Here is a 19,728-nt window from a genome sequence, read left to right on the forward strand (position 1 = left end):
GGGTAAATACCCAGTAGTGCAATTGCTGGATCGTATAGTAGCTCTATTTTCAACTTTTTGAGGACCCTCCATACCATTTTCCAGAGTAGCTGCACCAGCTTGCATTCCCACCAACAGTGTAGGAGGGTTCCCCTTTCTCCGCATCCCCGCCAACATCTGTCATTTCCTGACTTGTTAATTTTAGCCATTCTGACTGGTGTGAGGTGGTATCTCATTGAGGTTTTGATATGGATTTCCCTGATGCCGAGCGATGTTGAGCAATTTTTCATATGTCTGTTGGCCATTTGGATGTCTTCTTTGGAAAGATGTCTGTTCATGTCTTCTGCCCATTTCTTGACTGGATCATTTGTTCTTTGGGTGTTGAGTTTAATAAGTTCTTTATGTTCCATGCTCATGGATTGGAAGAACAAATATTGTGAAGATGTCAATGCTACCTAGAGCAATCTACACATTCAATGCAATCCCTATCAAAATACCATCAACTTTTTCCAAAGAAATGGAACAAATAATCCTAAAATTTGTATGGAACCAGAAAAGATCCCGAATAGCCAGAGTGATGTTGAAAAAGAAAAGCAAAGCTGGTGGCATCACAATTCCAGACAGCCAGCTCTATTACAAAGCTGTAATCATCAAGACAGTATGGTGTTGGCACAAAAACAGACACATAGATCAATGGAACAGAATAGAGAGCCCAGAAATGGACCCTCAACTCTATGGTCAACTAATCTTCGACAAAGCAGGGAAGAATGTCCAATGGAAAAAAGACAGTCTCTTCAACAAATGGTGTTGGGAAAATTGGACAGCCACATGCAGAAGAATGAAACTGAACCATTTCCTTACACCACACACAAAAATAGACTCAAAATGGTTGAAAGACCTAAATGTGAGACAGGAATCCATCAAAATCCTAAAGGAGAAGACAGGCAGCAACCTCTTCGACCTCAGCTGCAGCAACTTCTTCCTAGAAACATCACCAAAGGCAAGGGAAGCAAGGGCAAAAATGAACTATTGGGACTTCATCAAGATTAAAAGCTTTTGCACAGCAAAAGAAACACTCAACAAAACCAAAAGACAACAGACAGAATGGCAGAAGATCTAGGTAGATTTGGAGCTGGCGGCAATAAATTGATAACTGCCACCAAGATCAATAGCATTGGAATGGGGTGAAATCATTGGCCTGTACAGAACTCAAATCCAAATCTAACCTCATTAACATTTATTTCTTTATTTACTTTTTGCCAAGAAAAAAGTGACATTTAAAAATGTTAGTCGGGGGGCTCAGTTGGTAGAGTATGCCGCTCTTGATCTCGGGGTGATGAGTTCAAACCTTACGTTGGATGTAGAGATTACTTAAAAATAAAATCTTTAACAAAATAAAAAAATAAATAAAAACATTAGTTGGTCATTCTGGTTTCCATCCAAGTCTAATCAGCATAAGGCTAGAGTTCTAACATACAGTTTTCTTGACCACAACAAATACAGCCTTAGGCCCAGTTGTCTAATCCTTCAATTGTCTAAGAAATATACCTAAAATATGAAGCTCTGTCAATCTAATACCCTGCCATTTATTCTATCAGGGTGTATTTCTCTCCCTAACAGTTTCTTTTCTTCTTTTCCAAAAGAAAAAAAAAAAAAGTTGAGTCATTTATTCTGTGGTTATTAGTCAACTCAAAACATTCCACTAAAACAGAGGATTAAGAGGCATTTGACAGACAAACCCATTAGGTCTTTTTCGGCCCTGAGCAGATTCTTGGCTTCTGGCTCTGTTACCTGATTGGCAAGTGACTGAAACTGATTGACAGATGTGGCAGTGAACATCCCAGTGCATTAAACTCAGAATGTGTGGTTTTACAAATGCAATGAATGCTTAGACTAAGAGAGGAGATTCACAACAGGCTGACTGTGGCATAGGGGCTTCCTCCATCAGAGCATCTGGAATATAAAGCCTACAGAAGAGAGGATAGCAGCAAGGCACAGGGAAGGTGCCATAACCCTGGCAGCTTCTGCCCAGGGAACCGTCTTCCTCCTCATTATCTGCAATGGTGATGAGGCCCTGGTAAACCAACTTCTACAATCTCCTTCCTCTTCATTTTCATCCCTGAAAACTGCAGAGCAGGAGCACCCTGGACTTGTCCTCTCTCCTTTTATATTTCACAGTGGACTCTAAGCTCCATCAGGGCAGAAAGGTTTTCTCTTTTGCTTCCTTGGTGTGGTCCCAGCTGCTAGAACAGCACTGAGCACTGTTTAGTAGCACCATAAATAGCATTCATTAAACATTGGATCTAGAATGGAACCTCCATGAGCACAGGGATTTTAATCTGTTTTGTTTGCTGCTGCATTCCCAACACCTAGAAGTCAATACTCCAAAAAACTTTAGTACCCACCTTTTCCTCTCCCCCTCTCCTCTTCAGGATACTCTTTCTTTTGGTAGTGACAATATGGGACTGCCTGCCCAGTCCCCTCCCTTTTACTTCCCCTTGGATCTGCATTGGTGCCTCCCCCCTCCCACCCTTCATCCTACCTACAGTACCTACACGGTGAGACTCATGAGCTCATTCCCTGACCATAATTTAGCTCAAGAGTAGCCAATTTGAGTCTTCCCCTAATATATTTTAACCTATTACTGGAAGACAGATTTAATTCATTCTGATAGTAGAAGCCATGAAGGTATAAGACTTAGGAGCGGTCTATAGCCATGTGGCCTCACAAGGGAAAAAAAAAAAAAAAAATTGTTCCATCCGGATTAAGAGAAAATAACATTTTTATACAAGAGATGTAAGATAAAAAGATAGAGGAAGCGAGTTCCCGATAGCATGCAATTTTCAGTTGTGCTGGCTAGACCCAGTGGCATCTCTGGCCTTCCCATGGGTTGGTTCTTCAACCCTTCCTGGGATTCCATTAATCAGTAGATCCCCTTTTGCTCAAGACAGCTTACTATCTAACCAAAGGAGCCTAACACTCTTGACCTCCTTGGTCTACTTTCCACATAGCAGCCAGGGTGACATGCTTAAAACATCTCAGCTTTATTAGAATTCCCCAATGGTTTCCACTGCATTTAAAATAAAATCCAAACTCCTTAGGATGGTTTACAAAGCCTTGCATTCATCTTTAACTCCACCCTGATCCACTCTCCCCCTTTGCTCCCAGCCCTTTCTAACTGGTCAAGCAGTCTAAATCCCCACCGTTCACAATCTTTGCACAAGCCATTTCCTTTTCTGGAAATGCCTTGCCCTCCGCCTTCACTTGCCTGGGTCTTTCCTTTAATTCAAAGCTCAACTCAAGTGTCACTCTCTCAGAAAGGCTCTCCCCAACTACGTGATATAAATGGCCACTCAATCACCTTGTATCTTAGGACATTCTTTCATTCTCAATAGCAGAGAATTATCACTAGGGGACATTTCCTTATTTATTCATTTTTGAAAGTTATTGCCTGCCCTTTCCCACCCTCAGTCTCTACAAGAAGAGAGATTTCATGCATCTTGTTCACCTGCATATCCCTAAAGCCCTAGAACTGTGCCTAGCATATAGTCAGTGCTCAATAAATATGTCCTGACTGGAAAAATTCATAACACACCTTGTCACCCCAAATACCAGCCATCTACCAGGCTTCAAATGAGAAGCAGAATAGCTCCTTATAACTAACAAAAAGTTTCAGGACTTTTCATCCTATTAAAATACCTTTGGTAAAGCCCTTAAATAAACAGTACACAGAGGGCACCTGGGTGGCTCAGTCAGTTAAGCTCTGACTCTTGATTTCGGTTCAGGTCATGATCTCAGGGTTGTGAGACTGAGCTTTATGGGCTCCATGCTGGGTGTGGAGCCTGCTTAAGATTCTTTCTCTCCCTCTCCCTCTAACCCCTCCCCACCCCGCTTGTGTTCTCTCTCTCTCTCTAAAAAATAAAATAAAAAATAAAATAATAATAATAAAAACATAGTATACAGGACTCTATTTGGCATTTCATCAAATCGAGAACTCAGGATGGTGATGATGATGATGATGATGAGAGAAAGATACAGAAGTAGATACGGATATATAGATAATTGCAGACCTTACTTGGTTGGGCATTAAATATTAGGGATGCAAACATAAGACTTACTCCAAAGGAAGTCTTAAAGAATAATTGCCATTATGAAAGACGTATGTAAAACAAAACAGGCTATCTTTACTAAGCCCTTATAATGTGGCAGACAGGGGTGTCTGTATGTATTGACTTGCTTAAACCTCATGAATCTCTATGAGGTAGCTACTATTATTTAAAGATGAGGAAACCTGCCCAAGGTGTCAGGCTCAGCAAACTGTAGTTCCAGGACACAAATACAGGCAGTCTATTTCATGCTTCTAACATCACCCTGCACTATTTATTTATGCTGTAAGAATACACTGAAGCCATCAACTATATTTGGGCAACAGTAAAAGAGCTACATTTAATTATTTGATTTAGTGCTTCTATAGAGCCCATCACCACCTATGTAACACAAGCTGGTATCTCTTATATGTCCAATAAGTAGTAAAGGGCACTGGAATAAGGATAATTTTCTTTTTAAAAAAGTATGACTATTAATTGTGGATACCACAGAGCCAGGCATGGGGCACTAGGGGGCAGAGGTACTTCTACATTCTCATTCTCATTATTTTACTTCAGCTCATGAATAACTGGATGGACTTTGTGGTCTTCTTTCCAAATCAATGAAATGATTTTCAAGTTAGAGGGGTAATTTATATTTACTGTCCATATATCCATGTCATTTCTACCCCTCCTCTAAATCTGATATATATGATTATTTAGGAATGTTTTGAGTTTAAATCTAGTGTCTACATGATGAATATGCAGGTCCTCATATCAAACACCCCGATTAATGATAATGTGATCATTTGTCAGTGTTAAGTTATCAACATTCACAGAAGGCCAAGCATGATGCTCCCCACCCACCACTCCAATCACAGCTGGCTGGGTCTCCACCCACAAGAAAAACATCAGCCCTTTACCACAGCATGTCACATCACCTGCTGACAGAGTCAAAAAAGTAAGAAAAATAGTATGTGTGTTTGTGCTTCAGTGCTGCCTTATTGAAGGCAGTTTCCTTTGTGTCTAGGTATTGAAGAGAACATGCACTTATGGAACAGTTTTTATTAATAAAGGAGAATTATTTTTTTAAATCCTATCACTACCCATTTCTCCTCTAAGGGACTGCTATTTTTGTCCAGGAGTTGATTTTTGAGCTCAAGTAGCTAAAACAGTAGATGGAATCCCTCTTTTCCCACATATAGCTAAAATCTAGAGAAAAAAAGAAAAACAGAGCATAATATGTATGCACCAGTAATTATACCATTATGAAGGTAAAGTTAATGTAATATAGCTCTTTGGTGGAGAATGTAATTTTACCAGATCATCACTGCTTATCCTAAGTAATTCTTTTAGAATAATTACAATTTATTTTACTCAATTTATCTCAGCAAATCCTGCTTTGAAATTTAAAAACTATATATCACTATAATGACTTCATTATAGGCCTGTGAAATATCTAAGCAAAATAAATTCAACAGTGTTGCCCAAGTAGAATAGATGGAAAGCAAATGATACATGATTGATGCATGCAGCTATGGACAAGTTCGTTTCTTTCATTAAGTCTTAGTTTCCTCATCTGTAAAATGATTTGAATTCGCCTAACACATGGGGTTATTGTAAGTTGCACATGAACATTTATGTCATTTATGTAAATCATATAGCATAGTGCCTAAGACTGGCAAACACTCTGTAAGTAGTAGCCACTATTGTTATAATTAATAATAATTTATTATTATCATATATGTTATATATATAATAATTGCATAAATTATTATTTATAGCCCTTGTGAGAAACTAAAAGATTGTATCACTGGCAATAAAAAATATTTGAAGTTAAACTTCAGAGTTACCTTTGATAATAAGGCATTTTTTTCAGCAGCAATCTTGTATACTTTTATTCTTAAACATTAGATATTCAAATTGCTCTTTCCAGTTATAATATATTCATATTATTCAAATAAGTGCATTAATGTATGTAGAATTAACCCTTAGTTTATATCTTACAGAAGAGAAGAGGGCTATTGAGTAAATATCACTTGAGCAAACTTATATAACTTTCATTTTTCCATTGTTTTCCAAGGAAAACAAAAAAAAAAAAAAGAAAAGAAAAGAAAAGAAAAAAGTCTCACAAGTAATTAAATTGGAAAACTGAGTTTAAGAGAGTGTTTCCATACATAGCAGTATCTTCTTAGCTATGGCATCTCTCCTTCATCATTTACTTGCTTTTCTTTTCTCTTCATCTTGATCCTTTCCAGGCCGTAAGAATGTCTACAGCTAATAATGACACTCAAACACACATCTAAAATGTCTACAATTTATCTCTTCTAGTCCTCTTTTGGTTTGGGTTTCTACAAATCAGCACCATTGGGATATGTTAATATCTTTTTCTCAGTTACACCTGGTCTTCTAATAATCTCAGCGTAATGGCTAAGAGAGTGGGCTTCAAGGCCATCCTGCCTGAGTTCAAATCTGTGCTCTGCCACTTACTATCTGTTTACCTTTGGACAAGAGACTTCACACTCTATGTTGAGGATTTCTCTTCTGTAAGTGAGAATTATAATAATAATCCCTATCCCAAAAGGTTGTTCTGAGGATTAAAGAAGTTAATCTGTCTGCTTAGTGCCTGCCACGTAAGAATCACTCAATGAATGTTTGCTGCTATTATAACAGCTCCTACATTTTTTAGTTTAAGATATTTTTCAGACACAACAAAATGGTTTTATGACTTTAATTAGTCCCCCTCCTTTTCCCCAATTTAATGGATCTAAACTTCTGTAAAATATGTCTACTTAAAATAGTCTTAAAAGTGTACAATATTTGTTACGACCAGTTTTTCAACTAGTGAATATCCAACAGCATCAACTTATCAGCAGACTAATAATTCCACATTGACACTTTTTTCACCATGTTTTACTTAACTAATTGATACTGTTTCTTATGGTTTATTAGCACATCAAATGCCTGATTCTTAAGTTTGGGAAGGAGAAAATTATATGCTTATAAGTTACTCTTTGTCTTACATAATTAACAATTAGCAGCAGAAGCACCTTTAGCTCTCTTAATTGGGGAAAAGTAAGCCACAAATGAAAGAGAAATATTTACAATCTAGAATGTTGCCCTAGTCATTTCTTCAATTGCTTCCACCTTTAGAAATGCATCATGGAAATAGAAATTTTAAATTACCTATGAGGGCTCTCAAAACAAGTTCTGTTAGTTTATCGAGTTTTAAAAAGTCTTTGTAACCATTAAAAAAGATTTGAAGCATCTTTACGAGGTCTGAGACGCAATGTTTGGAGCTAACAAACTAGACACTTGGGTAAAGTCTAACTTCTGTGAGACTTAGGAAATCTGCATAACACAGTAATACCATCTGCATTGCTGTCGAGAAAGCTCCCACTGAGTGTCATTCAAAAACCAGTAAGAATTTCTTACGATCCTCAAATGGTTTGTAAAGTATCATCAAATGCAGTTTCTTTGGTAACAAGAGACAAATTTTACCTGTCTTAGCTTTCATTCTAGCACAGATCAGGTCTCTTACAAATTTTTGTATGATACAGTTATTTATCAGCCTCAAAGTTTTCCTTACAGCCTGGGCAACCACTCTAGTTAGGGTCTGTGCTTTTCATTGGTATTGCTACTTCAACTGCCTACTTTCATACATAGGAAGACATCTACATTACATTAATTCTCATAGTCTACTAATAAACTTCTGTTCATTCCTCTTACATTTCCTTTTTTGGGTTGTGTAATTAATTTCCATTAGTTTTATTCATCACCATAAAATGACATTCCCAAGCTTCTCCCTACAGGCCTGCTGTATTGCCCAAAATAGAAGAGAACCCTACAGAGGAGATATACCTCTCCTGATCAATGCCAGCTTTTTAAGTGCACATTCTGAGAACACAGAACACGTGGTCTCCAAAACAAAAGAAAAAAATCTCTTTAATAAAGAATATTTTATCTCAGTGGAAAAGAAGGGCAGAGATTTTAGAAGATCATTAACTCCTCACATTAAAATCCACAATGTTACAAACACAAAAATGACGGCATTGTTTTCATTTTAATGTCTTCTTCTCTAAGATGAAAAAAAGAAGTGATTGAAAATGCAACTTATGTTTATTTACAATGCATTAAGTAATAAAAGTATTTGCCAAATACTGGTCATTTTATTTATTTTCATGGGCCAAGGGGAGGCAGATACTTCATCAATAAACATTTTTTTTGTTATCAGGTTAAAAGTGTGACTTCCATGAAATTATAGTATCATTAACTCTTTACAATGAGCTATCAATTTCTTTTAAAGTCTACAAAGGACCATGCTTTGTCGCAGGGATATTATGTTAAAAAAAAAAAAAAGAAGTTTTCAGTACTGAGAATGAGGTCATAGCCTGTATTCCTTCTATTCTCACATGCTTTTCACTTCTTTCCTCATGTAAAATCCAACGTCACTTACAATGGGTTTTTATTAGCAACTCAGGTAAATAATGCCATGTTCCCATTGTTTGTCAACGATGAATAAGCAAACTGCTCCTGCATCACAAGATTAGTTTTGCCAAATCTATTAAAGGATTTTATGTTTCTAATCTATAAGCCATTGTCAACGCCTTTCACTTTCAAGAATTCCCTTTCCTAGAGACCAGGATTGAAAACACTTCTAAGCTGTCTCTGCCTGGGGCAGAGACCTAGGGCAGACCCAAAGTCAGTTCTGAGCTTGAAGACCAATGGGAAGGACAATGCAGACTAAGATGAACTTTGCTTTTACTCTGATTTGCCACTGAGCCAGCCAGTAAATACTGTGGCAGGTAAATAAAAGGAGATGCACGAATGCACACAACTCACTGATGCCTTTCAGGCTCCTCACAGAGACCCCTAAAGTTCAGTCATCAACACAGACAACACACAGTAAAAAATTTTCCAGGAGAAAGGAACCCAGGACCAGGAACTCACTGCCCTTTCTATGACTGGCCATGTCCTCACACAAAAAGTGGTCACAGTCCACACTATTGCCACATAAGGATGTCTGGCTGTAATTACGGTAGTTGTCCCCTTATCTGTGGTTTCTCTTTCCACAGTTTCACTTATTTGCAGTTAACAGTGGTCTGAAGGCAGATGATCCTCCTTCTGATGCGTCTCAGAAGATCAAGAGTAGCCCAACGCTATATCACGATGCCTACATCATTCATCTCATTTCATCTCTCACACAGGAATTTTATCATCTCACATCATCATAAGAAGGGTGAGTACAGTACAGTAAGATGTTTTGAGAGAGATAGAAACCACATTCATATGACTTTTATGACAGTATATTGCTGTATTTCTTTTATTTTTTTCTTAGCTATTGCTGTTAATCTCTTACTGTGCCTAATTTATAAATTTAACTTTTATCATTGGTATGTATATAGAGGAAAAAACATGTATAGGTTTTGGCACTATCCATGGTTTCAGGCATCCACCGGGCGTCTTGGAACATATCCCACATGGATAAGGGGAGATACTGTGTACGTCTCTCTGATTCTATTATACACTGTGTTGGCAGGCCCCTGGCAGGTTGGCCACGGCCAATGGCTCTGTTTCTTGCCCGATAAGTCATGCACAATCTTCTGTCATTCAAAGCATTTGGGCAGTCCTTAATGTACAAACATCTATTTCTTGTCTCTCTATCCCTCTCAACCCTAAGTACAGTTAGCCCTATGTCTATTTATTATTCACAGGATTCCTACCTCATAGGTTAGCCCCTGCCATCTGGAAAGATATCTCTTCTCTTTGGGTTCCAATCCTACTTGTGTCTATACTTACCATGAAATAGTTCCTAACAACACAAATTCACCCCAATTTCCCCTCTGTCCTCATCCTTAATTGACTTTTCAGCATTTATTGTTCTTAGCAAATTTACCCAAATTAGAAACTAATACACCTTACCTCTAAACTTATTAAGTTGTATATATAAATTATCTACAGCTTGGGGCTCCTGGGTGGCTCAGATGGTTAAGCATCTGCCTTCAGCTCAGGTCATGATCTCCAGGTCCTGATGTCGGGCTTCCAGCTCAGTGGGGAGTCTGCTTCTCCCTCTCCCTCTGCCTCTCCCCCTGCTCATGTTCTCTCTGTCTCTCTCTCTGTCTCTCTCTCTCAAATGAATAAATAAAATCTTTTAAAAAAATAAAATAAATTATCTACAGCTTTTGTGTATGAAAAAAATTGTTTTAAAGACTAAAGACATACAAGTACAAAATAAAAGTATAAGATAAAAATATTAAGAGTCTTCTTAATTATCACTTTCCATACTCATTCACACATTTCAGTCTCACTGCTCAGTGTTGTTTTCATATACTCTCTCATCCCCCATTCATTTATGTATCCATAGGCTCATTAAGAGTAATACCTGAACATCAGTGGAAATACTAGTGAAATCTGAATAAAGGGTAGAATATAGTTTAATAAAAAAAGAAACTAGTACAAGCAAAATATAAAAAGTATGCAAGCTCCTTGAAGGCAAAGAATGTGTTTTATATCTCATAATTCCATAATAGATATTCAATCTTGCCTGCTGCTGTTTCTGCCAACAGCAGTCATTTTGGATATTCTTTGTCCTCCCTCCAGATCCAGCCTCCCTCCTTCTCTACCTTCTCTACATCCTAACCTCTATGGACTGCACCAGTTTGGCTTCCAGTTAGCTCAGACACTGGGAGGCATCAGCCGTTGATCAGAGGTGGAAAGAGGGAGATCATTTATTGCTCAGGCTCTCTTCCTGATAGACTGCAGATTGGCAGAGACTACATTTCTCCAACAAAGTTCATAGTTCCTGTTGATTGGTCTACAGCTGCAGCTACCATTCTCCCTCCAGATTCTGGTAAATACCCATCTTCTTGCTCCTTCAAGCTTAATAGTAATGGCACCTCTGCCTCTGCTAGACCCAATACGCTTCACTATCTCTTGTTGGCTTCTGTTAATTCTGTCCATGTTTGTTGAAATGGTCCTTTTGTTAAATGTTCTTCTGTCATTCCATTTCAGTGTCGTCTATGTCCTCAAGAGTCCCTGAGTCATATGACAACAAGGAGAATATGTTCCATATCTCTAGCAAAAAAAGGTATCAATTTGCTTCTATCATGGCACCAATTCTCAAGTACTTTAGTGAGAAAAGGGGCATTTTTGCTTATTTTTTGATATCTGGCTTAATAAAAGATGACTAGATTCTCATATTTGCTTCTGCATTTGCTCAGCACTCTGTTTTAATATGTTCATTTTGCTATAGTACATAAAGAAAACCTTACACAGACAAGTAGATGGAAAATGAAGGAGTAATATAACAGTCTTTTCAAATAATTATGGTTATTTTTATTTGATACTACATCAAAACCTGACAATTGGTAATTACGTAAAGGTTAGTGGCAATACAGAATCTGAAACTTATGAATAAGTTTTTCATATTCTCTTACATGAAAATTCACTGGTCTACCTTGCATTTCCATGCACATATATAATTGTGTAACATCATAAACTGGTCATTTAGAAAAATATTGCTTCATCAAATCAGATAGATCTTCCCAATGTTGACACATTTGACTGTACAATATCAAAAAATCACTTCTAATTTTATCACCACCAATCTTATGAACACGTTTTCTGAAGTATTGGAAAACTACTAAGCTCACTGTAGAAGATACAAGTTTCCCGAAATCATACAACAATGATACAAGTTCTTTTCCTCCAGATAGCCATTCTACTTCAGCATGCAGCAGAAGTGCTTGCTGCGTATGTCCCGCAGATTACTAAGAAAATAATACTCAAGAAATGAGATTTCATAAAATTAGTGATTGTTATTGCTTCACAAAGGACATTCTGAATGAGACTGGTATGTATTTTACTATGAGTGCATGCTGGTGATGAACACAGTGACTGCTAGTACCGTTGGGTGGCACCGCCTTGATTCCTGCTAAGGCACCAGCAGTTTTACTCAGCAATGTTTTTGGACCATCAATGTAAATGACCAAAAACACAAAAAACAAAAAACAAAAAAAAGTCTGGTACAAACTCTGAGCTGCAGAATAGTTAGTCAATACTTCAAAGTACTTTTTGACTATTTCACAGCAGTATTTGTCTGCCAAGTAGTCACCAAAAAAGATCTTTGCTTATTTGTTGGTGCTGAGACCAGGAAAACATAAGCGAAACGGCAAGTCCAGCCGCGGCTATAGATTGACTCTTTTGTAAGGCAAAAGCCCAGTTTTGCCCACAAGATGCTAACCCAGCCTGTAACCCAGGTTTACAGCTACAGCTTTCACTCAGTGAGTCAGTTGGCACTGCTATGATTTTTCTTTTATACTGATTTTTTTGTCCAGCAGAAATTCAGGGATATCAACTGTACAAGCTATTGGGTCAAAGCAGTGCAATAACTTACCTTGTAAGATGATTCTTTTCCCATTCCTCATTTGAAAAAAATGTAATGAACAATTTGTGTCTTTTAAAGAGCTCATCGTTGGGGCACTTGGGTGGCTCAGTCAGTTAAGTATCTGCCTTCAGCTCAGGTCATGATCCCAGGGTCCTGCTTCAAGCTCCTGCTCAGTGAGGAGTCTGCTTCTCCCTCTCCCTCTGCTCCTCCCCCTGCTCATGCTCACTCTCTCTTTCTCAAATAAATAAAATCGTTTTTTTAAGATTTTATTTATTTATTTGATAGAGTGAACAAGCGAGAGAGAGAACATGAGCAGGAGGAGGGGCAGAGGGAGAGGGAGAAGAAACCAAGGGAACCACCCAGGTGCCCTGTAAATACATAAAATCTTAAAAAAATAAAATAAATAAAGATGTGCTCGCTTCAGCAGCACATATACTAAAAAAAAAAAATAAAGAGCTCATTGTGTTTACATTTAATATATCAAAATAATGCTCCAACATAACTGACATCTTAGGTAAGATAGCTTACATCATATTTTCATTTCTTTTTTATGTTGTTCATAATTTCTCTGAGGTAAATTCTTCCTTCTATGAGGTTTCATTTTTTTAGCAACTGTAGACAAAGCATGAAACTACGTTGAGAAGGCAAGTTTTCTAAAGTCCTTTTTTAAAGCCATTGATCCAACTTTACACAAAAATATATTAAGTTTTAAATTTTAGAATAACTATTATTAAATAGTTTAAACCTTAACCATTATATCATATTCAAAAGTCTTTTTCTTTATATTATTGTAAAACAAGACACAAGCTGTATTTACTTCTTGTATTACTGTGTAGTTGCAAAGAAAATTTCAGCATTTAAAAGTAACAATTTGGGGCACCTGGGTGGCTCTGTTGGTTAAGCGTCTGCCTTCGGCTCAGGTCATGGTCCCAGGGTCCTGGGATCGAGCCCTGCATCGGGCTCCCTGCTCAGCAGGAAGCCTGCTTCTCCCTCTCCCACTCCCCCGCTTGTGTTCCCTCTCTCACTGTGTATCTCTCTGTCAAATAAATAAATAAAATCTTTAAAAAAAATAAAAGTAACAATTTAGTGAGTAATAATGAGTTATAGAGATTAAGGAGGCACAACCAAAAATAACTGGTGAAAGCAAGGTAGAAACAATTGAGAACAAACTGAGTTAATTTCTAAAACCCCAAATATATTTATACACTTAAACCACTATCTTAGAAAATTCTATTAAACACAAGAATTCACCAGCTCCCCCCTAAAATCTATTAGTTGTCAAATCAATAACAGTAGCAGAAGTCATGTGGCATCTGGAAAGCTTTAGTGTACACTCATGAGAAAATGAGAGTGAAAAGGCAAATAACATTGTAGTATTATTATGAAAACAGCTTTGTCCTTGAAAACATCCTGAAAGGATCTCAAGGACCCATAGGGGTCCCTGAGCCACACTTTGAGAACCACTGCACATAAATTGTTATAGGTAAAATTATTTTATCATTGCTTATGGGTTATAAATTTTAAACAGTGAAGTAACTTGAATTCATTGGCTCAGCAAACTAAATCCTGACACTACTAAAAACAAAGTTAGAAGTTAAAAACATGATTAATCTCACTTAGGGGCAGGACTTTTGCACAAACATATTATACCTCTAATTGTCTAGCAATTTTGTAAGCTCATATAATAAATGAACAAGAGAAAGATTATGACTTCCAAAGTTTTTAAGTCTAAGGACATATTTTCTTAAGATCAAAAATATCTACAAATATTCCACATAATAGCAAATTCATTGAAAAAGGGAAAGGTTATTATGAGGACTACATGGGATAATAAATGTAAACTGCACAGCACAGTGCAGGCACATGGTAAATTCTAATTAAAGTATACACCTCGCCTTTCCCAGAGTGTCTTTCTTCAACCTAGTAAGTACTAACACAAAACTTACCATACTTTCCAGGTTAGAAGTGAAACTCTGAATCAGTGCCACAAAAGGTCTTGAAACACAGTTTCAAGAAATACAGATTTACTACAGCAAGGATTTGCAAATGATTTAGAAAGATACAAGCTAATTCTAGATAAGGTAGAGGTGACCTTGGGTTGGCATCAAAACTCAGGATTATGTATATATAACTGAGTGATGAATCTTAAAAGTTCTTTTGCAAAGTCCTTCAAGATCTTAGGAATTCAGTATTTTCAATATAGTAGAACATTAGTGTCTATTGGTAGTTATCTCTTCCATCAGTTACAACTCTAATGTATGGAGTATTTGGTTCTACAGATCAATGTCATTTCTAGTATATAAATGATATTAGAAAAGTAAGACATTCTTTCATCTATTTCCCAAAGGGCAGTAACAAACCAAATATGTTCTGAATTTATTATTTTTCAATTTGTATCTCTCAATGAACTCATCCCTAGTACCCTTAGGCAGATTTAAAAAAAAAAAAATCTTAACACAGTTAAATCAAAACATGCCATGCAAGTGATCGGCAAGACAAACAAACAATAAAACAAATATCAACCCATTCTCAAAACTAACATCACCTTTTAAAACAAACTTCCCTGTCTCAGCAATGAGTTCCTTGGAGCATATGCTCCAGCAAATTGATGAATCTTGGCTATAAAGTTAAAATGCCCAGAATATGTTAAAACAATATGGGAAACTGTTTCCATAGGGGATTATCTTCTATTTCGAATGGTGTGTATATCCTCTACTCTATAGAGTAAAATCCATGGCAAGAAAGATCGTGGTCTAGTGGATGGCTTCCAGGTCAGAAACCTGAGTTGATGGTTTGGACTAATCACTAATGTAGTTGATTCTCAAAAAAATTTTATTAAATTACTGTGATATGTTCATGAGTCCATAAAATAGTTAAATGGCAAGGAATTTTAACCAAAATAATGGCACAGGGAAGAAAGAAGAAAACTTACCTTGTGGTAAATACAATGTAAAGGGCTTTTAACTCCTAGAGAGTTTCTGTTTTGTGCAGGCGGCAACAATATATATAAATCCCTTCCCACTAGAGCAGCACAGAGAGAGGGGAAAGCATTTAAGGGCAGTGGTGTAGGCGTATTTGTAGAAATTAGGGGATTTCAACACTTCTTGAAGTTCTACTATGTGCAAGAAGTTATGTAATAACAAATTAGAAGTGAAAGAACTAACCTACAGAAATAAATGCAAACACTGAAGTTATTGTGCTGTAAACTATGAACTTGGAACAATTACAAAGATGGAGAATTCTATGTAATTGGCACATCATTGCAAATAAAAAACAATCATGCGTATGGCATGGAACAATATAAGCAATAATGGAGAGTGGCTTAACAAGAATCAGGAAGTGATCCAGAGACAGGAGACCAAGGAGGAGCAGAACTCAGATCAGAAGCAAGACATAGTCACCTCTAGTTGTAGCTCCTAGTTAAGATTCCCACATGTATTTTCTTAGGGGATTGGCCTACTGTATATAAATATTCTACAATTCACATTTAATAAACTTAAACAAAAAGAACCGTGATCCAACTATTCTGAGATCCAAAACACATCTGTACTTCTTCATAGAACATGTCCAGTTATTTCAGCCAAATCTGTCTCTTTAATGTGGCCTTTGTGTGGTATTTCCCCTTCTTTGTGAAGCTCATTTTCTCCAAGCAATGAAATAATTCTTAAAGATAACTAGTATCAAAGTTTTTATGCAGTTTTTGGGGGGTGGTCTTGCTTTGTTTCTACTTTTATCTTAACCATTGCTTTCAAGCTTTTTTTGGTAGAATAAATTCACTGATTCTTCAGATCATTTATTTCTTCCTTTTTGTTTGATTTCTGGAAATTTAGCTTTTCTTTAATTCTCCATGAAGAGTCAAGGTAGGCAAAAAGAAGATAAATCACAGAGTGCTCTCTTTGTCTTGTTTACTGGCAGTCTGGTAGGCATACTGAAAAATTAAGATAAATTAACCTAGGTTTTTGTATTTTACGTATTTTCATTATTAATATTGTATTTATTTTCTTTCCCTCCTGTAGGTAAAAGTTGGCTTAGTAAATAATTGCCTTTGTTCCTGGTCTGTATACCCTTGATTAGCTGTGGGTGTTTCTCTGCTTTGTTGTCTTTTGCAAATGTCTCAGTTCTCACCAGTAAAAGCTAAAAGTCCAACAACTAAAGTGGCGCTTTGGTCTTAACCTCTCCAGCGAATTTTTCATCATCTCTTTGGATTTACTGAAGAGCCTAAATTACAGTCAGTGGTGGCCCACAACAGAATAGAGGGGTTTGTAACAGCCAAGGAAACAAAGCTGGAGGCTGGTCTTCTAGGCTTCTTTCTGCTGAGGAAGGTATCCTGCCCCATACCACCATTTTTGCTTAATCAATCTTCATTTCTCAAAGTCTGTGCTCCTGAATTTGAACTTAAGAAATAAATCATGCAAATCTTTTCAAACCAGAGTTCAATCTACCAGACGTTAGTCTCCCCTTGCAAGAAGTGGAACAGGGTCGGGAAGTGAGGTGTGGGAGGCAGGCAAGTTGAGAAAGGGGTAGATTTTCTATGCCCTGGTGAGTAGAGACAGAATGAAAACACCTTCAACTCTCTCCGTAGTGCAATATGTCCATATTCAAATGTAAATGAATATAAAATTGTCCCTCCAGAGACAAATGCAAATGCTTTGGGGATTATCTCCCTCCTGTTAGTGTGGATAAGGAGGAGTCGACAGTACCTTGCTAGGTAAGGCTACCTACTCTGCTGTCCATATCCTTTCAGAAAATGACTAAACAAGCAGGCTCTGCTCTGCAGAGCACTAAGGATGTCACTGGGCACATAAAACCATTCCCTAAAAACATCACCATGGCTAGGTTTCTAAATCTAAATGAAATGATACACATTTAAATATGACCTGGGTTTCTAATCTGTGGGTTTGTACTCTTTGCAGATTGAACTATTACAGGTTCTTTTTTCTTATCTAAACATAGATCTTGGAAGTAAATCATAAAAATGAAGTATGTTCACTTTTAGAAGAGAGTCACTGGGGCTCTTAGAGAAAATGCCCTAATCTTTAGCTTCCTTCTACTCTTTTAAATATACCTTTGGTGAAAACAGTGGCTACATTTAATCTGGCTCAGAAACCTATCCTGATTAACTGGAAAAGAAAACCTCACATCTGGGCCAGATTACGTGGTGCTCATTGTGGGCATTGTGTGTTATTGTGTGTTTGTGTATTTGTTCATTTATATTTAATGAGCACCTGTGCTGAGACATCGTAAGTAAGTCAATATTTATTCTCCCATGTACTTTTAAGATCATTTGGCATGTTTGTTAATAGGTAGGAGCAAAGGAGATGGAAGGCCATGCTCAAAGGTTTTTAGCATGACCTGACATTCTTCTAGATAAAGCATGGAACAGATGGCTTGTGGCTTCTCACAAAATTCTCGTTTCAAAGTTGATCACTCTTAAAGGAGCTTGGATAACCCTTACAAACTCTGGTTACTTTAAACCAAACTTTTATTCTTCACCATACAGAGTAAATCTAGCTCCCAGTATGCTTTTGTCATTAACAAAAACTCTGAGGGTGGTTTCACAGGGATTTTTATGCATTGTTCTATGTTCTTTGTTTGATTTATAAACTGCTGAGGGGAAATGGGGTTGTAAACCTAATCCAGGTTTATGATATAAAAGGGCAGCACATTTTAGAAACACCTTGTGGTCTTACAAATAGAGTTAACTTTAAGCAATTTATTTAGCTAAATAACTGACTCAACTATGTATTAAATTGCTGCCAGTTGGAAATAATGGAGCTTGGCAGTTTTACTGTCAAATATAGTGGGTATAGAAAAATATGTGGAGACTGGAGACTTGCAAAAGACTGAGCTGCTGTAGCATTTAGTGATGGAAAAACCAAGTAATTCACCTTGACTACACTCAAAGGGAAAAATGTGAAAAGCAAGCTTCCACTATTAAACAGTTAATTATAGTGTGTTTATGTGTATAGGGCTTGATTGTTAATTGCTTAAACTAAGTTGTTCTATAAAGACAAGTGCTTGCCTAGATTCCTATGTGCTTAGAGATTGATCTGAGTGGTGAGCTGGTCTGTTTTGCAGGGTGTAGATTGATTGACATAAATGTGTAGTCTGAATTTTAGAAAAGAGGTTTTATTGAATGTCTTCAGCAAAAGATAAACTATGAGGAAAATCTACAACTTTAATGGTAAAATTAAAAATATTAAATACTCTCTCACCACACTTTTGAAGAAGCATTTCTTAGCCTCTTTATTCTTATTATCAAGAAAAGAAAAGGAAAGGAAAGGGGGGAAAAAAAGAAAAGAAATATAACAGATCCTGGATTATAAGATTTTATGGGTCTAGAGGTTTTGTGATTATTTATGGAAAATAAGATCCCTGGGAAAAGATCAAGGAACGTGGAATTATTTGGGCTGGAGCTAGAAAGGTTAAAGACTAATATAAATGATCTTCAAGCCTATGAAAACCGTATAGGAAACAGACACCAGCTATTCTATTTGAACATGAACACAGAGCTTAATTGGCAAAAGCTGCAACAGAAATAATTTGGGATAAAATTATAAGAATCAATGTGTCCTTTCTTAAAGTTTTGTTTTGCTATTTTTTAAAGTAGATACTAGAATTCTATAAATGACATAGGGGCATTTCATAAAGAAAATAGACCCATATTTTAAATTTCATATTAAAAACTCCTGTAAACTTTGGTTATTAAGCCTTTGAATTTGATCAGAAGGATAGCCTTCAGAAAAACAACTGCTCAAATCATGTTAGTTAACTACAGCATGTAATTAAGTTATAAGCTTGTAAATACCCAGAAGAGGAAAAATAATGGCAAAAAGTAAATCCAGTGTCAGGTGAAGTTATTCGGTTGTTTATATTTAGATTCGTTCAAGGTCCCTACTGCATGTTCTTTGGAGGGTCTATACCTTCCAAGATTTCTGAGTATTTCCCAAGGCTAAGGGTCCCATGGCTTCAAGTTCCTTTGAACGTGGAACTTAGGTTCAAGTTTGAGTCTCACTTGAGTCTCAAAATCCAATTAAAAAATAATAATAATAAACCCAGTGTTCTAAGGCATTGTATGCATAATGGACTTTCACATCAGACCAAATTTCCCTTCTTCTCAGAATGGCTGTGAAAAAAAAAAATAGCTGTGTAGGTACACTGGTATTCTCAGACCTTAAGTTCTGTTAAGCCAATGAGAGTCTCAACTACACTGAGTAAGGATGGTCTGCAGAAAAGTCTGGCCAGTTTCTGCAATAAACTCTGGAAAAATACTACCAA

The 19,728-nt window shown here is 36.9% G+C and overlaps 1 protein-coding gene across 9 annotated transcripts in view; it reads right to left on the bottom strand.

Annotated features, from left to right (window-relative positions):
* LOC144378832 (uncharacterized) overlaps positions 1-19,728 on the bottom strand; it is a 542,559-nt gene that overhangs the window by 319,051 nt on the left and 203,780 nt on the right. The gene's annotated exons all lie outside the window — the stretch shown is intronic.

This window comes from Halichoerus grypus, chromosome 8, assembly GCF_964656455.1.
Source record: "Halichoerus grypus chromosome 8, mHalGry1.hap1.1, whole genome shotgun sequence".
NCBI classification, from domain to species: Eukaryota; Metazoa; Chordata; class Mammalia; order Carnivora; family Phocidae; genus Halichoerus; species Halichoerus grypus.